The sequence below is a fragment of the Engraulis encrasicolus genome, chromosome 17, assembly GCF_034702125.1.
Source record: "Engraulis encrasicolus isolate BLACKSEA-1 chromosome 17, IST_EnEncr_1.0, whole genome shotgun sequence".
Lineage (NCBI taxonomy): Eukaryota > Metazoa > Chordata > Actinopteri > Clupeiformes > Engraulidae > Engraulis > Engraulis encrasicolus.
Genome location: NC_085873.1, coordinates 23255261 through 23265260, shown reverse-complemented (window position 1 = coordinate 23265260; position 10000 = coordinate 23255261).

The following is a 10000-nucleotide window of genomic DNA, read 5'->3' as shown; positions in this document are numbered from 1 at the left end:
CTGTTTCTGTGTCTCTCTGTTTCTCTATCTCTCTTTCCCTCTCTCGATCTCTCTCTCTCACACACACACAAACGCACGCACGCACACAGGCAGGCAGGCAGGCAGGCAGGCAGGCAGGTAAAGGTCTTTTTGATCCTTGCTCTGAGGGGAATGTCAATATGTGCCTTGTTTGAAGAGAGGAGAATTGCATTTCATGTTTTGCCCCTTTGGGGAAAATAAAGGTTTTTTTCCCCTTAACTGTGACAGACTACCCGTAGAACAGACAAGTGGTAATGTTCAGACGCGGGAGCAAACAGAGTACCCCTGTAGATTTAGAGAGAGAGAGAGAGAGAGAGAGAGAGAGAAGAGAGAGAGAGACATTTGTGCATTTGGGAGATCTACTTAGGGCATTAGTGTGTGTGTGTGTGTGTGTGTGTGTGTGTGTGTGTGTGTGTGTGTGTGTGTGTGTGTGTGTGTGTGTGTGTGTGTGTGTGTGTGTGTGTGTGTGTGTGTGTGTGCGTGCGTGCATGCGTGTGTGTGTGTGTGTGTTAACCAATGTCATAAAGCAAGGGGAAATGCCAATGTTATATCCCTTTGTATTGCTTCAGAGAATTCATAGAATTATCAGACAGTTTGATCTAGCCGACTTGCCGTTGTTTGGTTCAAGTGATTGAAGGACGTTGCGTTGTGCTCTTGTCTCAACGGATCTCTATCGTCTGTCCCATCTGAGTTGTCTGCTGACCTGGTTTCATAGCCATGTGGGTGCTTTGAGCATCTGACAGGTATGGCTGTATGCACCACCACCACAGATGGCATCAAAGAGGGCTTTGATTTAGACCCTGATTGATGCAGTAGAGGATTGCTTCCCAAACTGGGGGCCGGGACCCCTAAGGTGGTCGCTGAGGTACTTCATTGGTGTCGTGGACTGAAGGGAGTGTTTGTGTAAAACCTTGCATATATTGCTTTTTTTAACCTTTCCATAGAGTGTTACCATCACTATCCCCATGTGTATTTACCTTCTGTGGTTTACATTAAAATGGATCAAAACCGCAATGTTTTTGCGTTTGGAAAATGGGAGGTGGGGGTCACGTAAATACGCTTGGGTCCAAAAGGGGGTCTCAGCCGGAAAGGTTTGGGAATGACTGCAGTGGAGAGTAGGGCAATGCTGAGGTGCAGCCTCTCTCTGACAACACAGGGCCTTTAGTAATGCACTACGACTTGGTCATTGCCATTCTGGACACAGCAAATGTAACACTGTATCTTAACGGGTTAATGTGGGTGTATATGGCTGTGATATGTGTGTGGATATGTGTGGGTGGGTGTGTGAGTTTGGTGAAGTACTTGGCTGTGTGGGGATGTGTGTGACATTTTTTAAACTCTTTTCAAACCTTTTATTTGAATTCTTTCTTCAATTAACCAGGAATGCTCAATACCATTGTATTTGTTACAATAGCAAAAATATATTCTATAGGCTTTAGTGTATCTTCTATGTTGATAATTCAGGTTCAGAATGGACTTCATGAATGAGGAAGTACTGTATTATGTGGGACCCCTTTAGTCTTGTAATGTCTGCAGCATGCACCAGGGGTTACTAGAGTGTACAGTGTGGTGTGATTTCGAGTATGATTATGCAACTGCCATCCATGTGTCACACTGAAGGCCATTTTCCACACAAGGATAAGCTGCTCTAGGCATCTCGTTTGGTGTATTTGTGTCAACCTCAGCCCTCAGAGTAACTTGGAATGGCAACATTTACGTTTTCATTTTACATGGTAACTGAAAATGAAGTCCACGACACTAAGCTCCCGTTTCTCTTACTTTGCTAGTCCTGTACCCAATCGTTTTGAGAAGGATGTACATGTTTTTTTCCCTTTGTTACGCTTGTACATGGTCTCTAATACATTTAAACTGAATTGAAAACATCAGCCCTCAGAGTAAGTTGCCAATTGCTGTTGATGTAAATAACAGCATTTTTATCTCTCGATTTACACGTAATGCAGATACCATAATGACACCTCAAACCGCCATTAGACAATTACTTCTACTCTAATATCTACTCTCGCATGACACTGCGATAATAATTAACGAATAAATAACAAGATGACTTCTCCTGGGAACTGTTTGTTGACAGTTTTTGGGAAGGCGCACAAAAGTCAATAAACTCGCATCCTCGTCAAGCTGTGAGATGTTGGCAAGTGTCACAGGATACAGCAGGCCGTTTATTTGGAAAACTTGGAGTTCATGAGCGGCGTGCTGAGGAGAATGGAGAGTGACGGGCGGAATGTGTGAAGTCATGACACATCCTCACTCCTCTATCAGGGGCCATCCCTAGGCTTCTGTGGGCCCTTGGCCAAGAGAGAGACTTGCGGCCCCGGTTTCTTCTCTTCATTACTTTACATTAGGCAGACACATAGGCCTACAAAGCGTCTGCCAATTGAGGACATAATCACAGCATGCAATGAATGAATGAATGATTTGAATGAATGAATGATTTGATTTTTTTTCTCTCTCTCTTCACACCCAAGGTCCCCTGCCTCCAGAGAGAGATTTTGATAGCAGTGCCATTGCACTTTTCAATCACTAAATTTAGGAAGGTTCTACCACACTCACAAAGTTGCCATTGCCGTCATTTTACAGTAAATACAAGTACATAACCAACCATTACCAGGGGGCCCTTGTTCAGATAGGGGCCCTGGGAAATTGCCTAGTTTGCTTGCCTTGTTGTGACAGACCTGCGCCTCTTCAGTCAAGACAAGTTGTCATTTTAAGCCCCCCATGCATTCATTCATTCATCCATGCGTACATGATTCCATGACAGCCAGGCATATCATCTTACATGTACAGTTATGCAAAATCCGCTAAATATCATAATTTGTGTGCTTTGACACTCCCTTGTTAAAAAATCTGTGCGGGCAAACATCCTCTGTACATCAAGTCGAAACAAGAACATGCCGAGGGCTTTGAGGAGTCCCATTGTGTCATTCATTGCCTTATGGGGATATAGTGTGCTGTTTATGAGCAAGCCGACCGACTCCTGAGGCCAAGGAGACGAGATCTCTGAGCTAATGGCTCTGACAGGAATATTAGCTGCATGACAATGGTGCTGTAATGTATAGGTACAGGCATAAGCCATGCAATAATGTCACTGACAACTGTCTTTTTGTTATAAGCTGCTATGAATAGCTGAATCTCAATGAGGCATGCGGTGGAACCACATGATAGGCCCAGGGCTGACATGGAACCAACACCCCATACCATGGCAAGGCCCCCCCATATACCAGTAGATTGCAGCCAAGGCCCCCCTGACATGAGCCGCCTGTGGCACACTGTTTTTTTTTGTGCACCAGGTTTCACAACTCCGTGAAGTTGGTGCAGTCCTAAACCTGTTCAAGTACTACAGAACGCATAATACATACAGTATGTAAACATTGTAAAGAGGAAAATGATTTGGGTTTCTTACGCTTATTTTTATTGGTTTATTTTGGCTATTTTTGGGTTTTGGCTTTTATTTTTGGCTTTTGGTTATTCAATTTATTCAATTGTTAATTTTAATTTGCTATATTTTGCTAACCTGCCACGGCCCCCTGGCATCCCCTTGCGACCACCCAGGGGTCCCCGGCCCCCACTTTGGAAAGCACTGGTCTAGTGGTTAAGGAGATGGGCTTTAGATCAGAGGGATGCAGGTTCAAATCCCATGCCTCCTCTCCCTATCTCAGGCCATGGCTGAGGTGCCTTTCAGCAAGGTACCTAACCCCAAACTCTGCCAAGGACTGTAACCAACACCCTGCACTTAAAAATCTGTAAGTCGCTTTGGGTAAAAGAATCAGCTAAAAGTAATGTAATGTAAACCAACCCCTCACACTTACAAGCCGTTTTCTTATTATATCCTCCTTGACTCAGTCTATATTGTAGAGATGGACCAATTGGCTGCCCTCTCTAAACAGTGGCCCTAAACAGGCCCTATGAAAAACAGAATCAAACAACAGTAGTGGACCATGGGAACTGTAGCCCTGCAGAAAATACCCTGTCACTTGTGGTTTTATGGATTTATGCATCAACTTGGGGTAGCTGTGGCCTATAGGAGTTAGGATGACGGTCTTAAGGTCAGAGGGTTGCAGGTTCTAATCCCACCCTTATCTCTCTGTACTCCTCCATGACTGAAATGCCCTTGAGCAATTAAGGCTCCTACGAAAGTAATGCAATGGGGACAGCCTTGGCCTAATGGTCAGGGAGACGGTCTCACTGTAAGGTCAGAGGGTTGCAGGTTTGAACCCCACCCTTACCCGTCCATACACCTCCATCCATCCATGAATGAGGTGCCCTAAACGCACATTGCTCCAGGGACTGTAACCAATACCCTGTAAATAATTGTAAGTTGCTTTGGATAAACGTGTCAGCTAAGTGTAATGTAATGTAATGTAACATCATTGCAGATGTCATCACCTCAGCTCTAAATGTTTCCACATACTCTCCGAACTGCTACAGACAGGTTATTACTGTAAACACAACATGTCAGTTTGTCTTTGACGTATTTGCACAAGCGTTGTCTTGGTGTTAGCTTGAGACTGTGTGTTTCCTCACAACCGACAGTTGATTTTTAAAAAAAAAAAATTCTTCAGGCGACAGACATGGATAAGTTCATCTCAAGCCAGGACAGGTTTTTGGTTTCTTCCCCTTCTTCTCCCTCATCTCTTTTGATGACTTTGCTGTCAAAACTGGCTTTTGTACCTGCATGCATGCATGCACTGCCTGCCCTCCACTGCGCTCTGGAAAAATTAGCACACATCTGTTTTTCCATATACGTAGTCGGCGACGGGATGGGAAGGAAACAACAAATTCATCGCCGCAAAGCCAAAAAGTAGTCTGTGGAATGTTGTTAGCTGTTAAGAGGATATTAGCGGCGAGAGTGATGGATGGCCATTTGAAAGCATGGGATGTTTGCTTAGTCCTATAGCAGATACGCTCCAAGGCTTCCACACAATAAATAGCACAAGTAGGCCAAGGCTGTGTGATTTATTCAGGAAAGCACATGTCATGTCATACTTACCTACATATTGCAGTAGAAGCTTTACCTGTATCCTGTCACAGAGGTCATTGTCAGTAGGCCTTTATCAGGGGTTTACGTGCAAGCATCTGCAGAGAGTATTAATGTAGGCTACCTAATTATCGTTTGTAGGCTGTTAGCGCACCCATTGCATTACATTACACTACATCACACTTAGGTGACGCTTTTATCCAAAGTGACTTGGAGATGTTACAGGTAGCCTATTGATTATAGTCCCTGGAGCAATGTGGGGTTTAGGTGCCTTGCTCATGGTCACTTCAGCCATGGAGGTGTGGGCAGAGGTAGGTGGGTGATCCAAACCGGCAACCCTGTGTTCTACAATTTCCCTGTGAAACTGTAGCGGGCACACACTGTGGCCTGTGCTATGCAGTGCATACCTGTACTTGTGGCAGTGCACTGGCGTTTAGGGCATAGGGCACACAGTGCACTGATGTCTTCGTTGTAGGAAGCCGTGGGCAGCCCCGTGGCATAGTGGTTAGGGAGGTGGGCTTAAGATATGAGGGGTGCAGGTTCAAATCCCACTCTTACCTCTCCCTTCACCTCCATCCATGGCTGAAGTGCCCTTGAGCAAGGCACCTAACCCCACATTGTTCCAGGGACTGTAACCAATACCCTGTATCTAAAGAACTGTAAGTCGCTTTAAAAAGCGTTAGCTTAGTGTAATGTAATGTTATGTAGTGTACTGTACTTTGTACTGTAATGTGGGAAAGTTTGAACCACTATCAGTGTTGAACAAAGTACCCGTGTGTAACCAGCTGTGGCTTCGTCTTGTGGCCTTCTGCCTGGTGGTTGTTGCCATTACAGTAATATAAGCCTAAAAGTCCTCTTCTCTTCTCGTCTCATCTCGTCTTGTATTCTCTCCCCTTCTCTTCTCATTGTATCTATACTGCATTTCTGAGCCTTGTCTCTCTCTGGGCCCAGAAGAGCTGATCCATTTTCCACCCCCCGTCCCCACCCTCCGGCCTCCCTGAGTATAGTTAAGCATTTCCAATAAGATTTATGTTACACCTAAAAGCTGTAGTGTTGTTATCAGTCATGTCTAAACCGAGTGTTAAGTTGATGGAGAGCTGTTTACTGTGAGACCACCTCTGGACTAGCCTGGGAACTCCCATACTGCCTTTAGTTCTACACAATCGTTTCGATCTGAAAGACAATCTCACTTGTGATTAGGTCTGGTGTTAACCAGGCAACCTCTGGACAGGGAATCCCAGCGAAAGGTGGTGAACGTCAAGTTGGGAGAACGTCGAGTGACAAAGACAAGGCAAGCAGGGATGTCTTTAAGTATTTGAGGGCCTGAAGCAAAGAAAGGTTTTGGGCCCTTACGTAACACCCCCCTCCAATTCCTCTCTTCAAACGAATAGGCTTCTTTTTTTCCTCTTCAAACTATTGGTGAGGGGTAGATGATGATGATGATGATGATGATGATGAAACTATTGGTGAGGGGTAGGGGTGTAAATCACAGCCTGCATAACGATTCAATATCGATATCTTATTATTCGAGGCAATGCGATTAGATTATTTTCGATACTTAAGAATGCCCCACGATACGATACAATACGATTTTATTTGACCTTTTTCCAATTACTTTTCCACTTCTATTATGGTATCGAGTTAGGGCATTGAGCAGGGCCCAGCGATTCTATTATTTTCAATACTTAAAGGGACACTGTGTGAGATTTTTAGTTGTTTATTTCCAGAATTAATGCTGCCCATTCACTAATGTTACCTTTTTCATGCATCCTTACCACCACCATCAAATTCTAAGTATTCATTATGACTGGAAAAATTGCACTTTTCATACATGAAAAGGGGATCTTCTCCATGGTCCGCCATTTTGAATGTCCAAAAATAGCCATTTTTAGCTGCAAAAATCTACTTGGACCATACTAGAAGAAAATATTTGTTTATTACTTAGTAAACTTTCATGTAAAGATCACATTTAGCAATAGGCAGCCCAGTTTCAATGAGCAGCAGTTGCAGTGCCTTTTTTGACCATTTCCTGCACAGTGTACCTTTAAGAATGCCCCACGATGCGATGCGATTCGATTCGATTCAATCATCAGATTATATCACGATATATCGATACATTTCAATTATTATTTACACCTCTAGTGAGGGGCTCCTTCAGGAGAGATTTCTATAACAGCATCATTGCACTTTTCGGTCACTGAATTTAGGAAGGTGCTGCCATACCCACAAAGTTGTCATTGCTGTCAGTTGAATACAACTACGCTACAATACATAACCAGTCGTCATCACCTGGGGGGCACCCTATAATCCAGGGGCCCTAGGCAATTGCCCCTAGGCGTTTGCTTGCCTGGTTGTAATGGGTCTGAAGGCAAGTACAGACGTCAAACAGGTCCAACAGGCCTGCCCTATTCCCACACTAAAACATATACACTAAATGTTCCTCCCAGTGCCAGGCACTGAGCGTATAGTTAGGGAATTCCTCTGCAGCGTACGGTACGTGAGAGATAGACTACACCACACAGTCATAACAGGTGGATTGTGGTGTGGTGTGCTTGTGTGTGTGTGTGTGTGTGTGTGTGTGTGTGTGTGTGTGTGTGTGTGTGTGTGTGTGTGTGTGTGTGTGTGTGTGTGTGTGTGTGTGTGTGTGTGTGTGTGTGTGTGTGTGTGTGTGTGTGTGTGTGTGTGTGTGTGTGTGTGTGTGTGTGTGTGTGTGTGTGTGTTTGCATCTTCTCTTCTCTTCTCTTCTCTTCTCTTCTCTTCTCTTCTCTTCTCTTCTCTTCTCTTCTCTTCTCTTCTCTTCTCTTCTCTTCTCTTCTCTTCTCTTCTCTTCTCTTCTCTTCTCTTCTCTTCTCTTCTCTTCTCATATTGTATGCTGCCAGTGATCAGGAACTGGGATCCAGTTTCCACTTAGAAAGAAAATCAGGGCAATGTGTCTCATGTTGAGGCAGCAGTTCTGAAGGCTAGGAGGGAGGGAGAGAGAGAGAGAGAGAGAGAGAGAGAGAGAGAGAGAGAGAGAGAGAGAGAGAGAGAGAGAGAGAGAGAGAGAGAGAGAGAGAGAGAGAGAGAGAGAGAGAGAGAGAGAGAGAGAGAGATTGAAGCAACTTCTGCTAGGAGAGTTGTGGTGGAGTGAGAGAAGGATGGAGTGGAGAATCTAAGAGGGAAAAAGGATTGTGAATGTGTGTGGTAAAGCGGAGATCCAGATGAAAAAGAGAGGGAGCGATATGCAGACAGAGAGAGAGAGAGCTGCAGACAGACAGATGAACAGAGTGAAAGAGGGAGATAGACAGATAGACATTGTTAGGTGCTAAAAGAGACTCTGCAAGACAAGAGCAATGGGTAGAGAGGGAGAGAGAGAGGAGGACAGTGTAGAAAGAAATAAGTGAAGTGATATGTAGGGGGAGAAGGAGAGAGGGGACAATCTTGGCGAAGTCCAGAAAAGTGCAGTAAGGGACCGCATTACTGTAGTGGAGCAGCAGTAGTAGTAGTGCACACACACAGCAGAGGAAAAGAGCAAGAGGCAGAGGAAGAGGGGGAAATAGTTTGTGCAGTGTACCATAGCACTAGTTAGGAGAGAGAGACAGTCTTGCGGAGAGAAGCAGACCTGGTTGAAAAGATTTAGCAGTAGTAGTAAGTGCCGTGGTGCTGTAGTCTGCACACTGGATAACGTGCAGAACAGGACAGTATTAGTGGAGCAGCACAAGGAGACAGCAGCAGAGAGAGAGAGAGAGAGAGAGAGAGAGAGAGAGAGAGAGAGAGAGAGAGAGATAGAGAGAGAGAGAGAGAGAGAGAGAGACAGAGAGAGAGAGAGAGAGAGAGAGAGAGAGAGAGAGAGAGAGACAGAGACAGAGAGAGACAGAGAGAGAGAGAGAGAGAGAGAGAGAGAGAGAGAGAGAGAGAGAGAGAGAGAGAGAGACAGAGAGACAGAGAGAGAGAGACACACAGTAAAGTGCAGCAGCAGTGTACCATAGCACTAGTTATCAGAGGGAGAGGGACCGTCCTGGGGAAAGAAAGTACAAAAAAGAAAATAATAGAGCGCAGAGCGCAGAGTGCAGATGCACAGCAGAGCAAGAGCAGCAAGAACAGAAAGCATTAAGTACAGTAAAGTGCAGAAAGGTTCAGCGGTATCAGTGCAGCAGAAGTGGGGGAGAGTCTTGGGGGAAAGAAAGGACAGACAAAACAGTGTGCACACTCGATAACGTGCAGAAACGGGACAGTATTTGTGCAGCAGCTGGTAACATAGCACTAGTTACCAGTTATCAATTACAGAAAAAAAATTAATAGTGTGCAGAGTGCAGGAGAGAAGAGAGAAGAGGGAAGAGATTTGAGAAGAGAAGAGTGCAATAGTGTCAGTGTGCAGAAAGGGACAGTGTGAGGCAGAAGGGCAGTCTTGGGGAAAGAAAGTATAGAAAAAGAAAGTGTACCAGTGCGGAGCACACACTCACAGAGTAAGAGCAGAGAAAGCAGAAAGCAGACAGCCGAGAGCATTATCCATCCAGAGAGAGAGAGAGAGAGAGAGAGAGAGAGAGAGAGAGAGAGAGAGAGAGAGAGAGAGAGAGAGAGAGAGAGAGAAAAGAGGGCCAGCATTATTCAGAGAGAGAGACAGAGAGAGAGAGCATTATCCAGAGAGGAGGGAGAGTCATTGAGAGTGATGAGGGAGCGTGAGGAGTTGAGGAAAGCTCTGGAGCAGACGGAGAGTCTCCTGTCCCGACTCAAGGAGATGGAGGAGGAGAACAGCAGACTGGGCAGGGAGAAGAGAACCGTGAGTTGGTATTGGTGTTGTTGGTGTGTGTGTGTGTGTGTGTGTGTGTGTGTGTGTGTGTGTGTGTGTGTGTGTGTGTGTGTGTGTGTGTGTGTTGTGTGTGTGTGTGTGTGTGTGTGTGTGTGTGTGTGTGTGTGTGTGTGTGTGTGTGTGTGTGTGTGTGTGTGTGTGTGTGTGTGTGTTCATATTAATGTCTGCATCACAGGACTTGTGCAAGTGGTTTATGT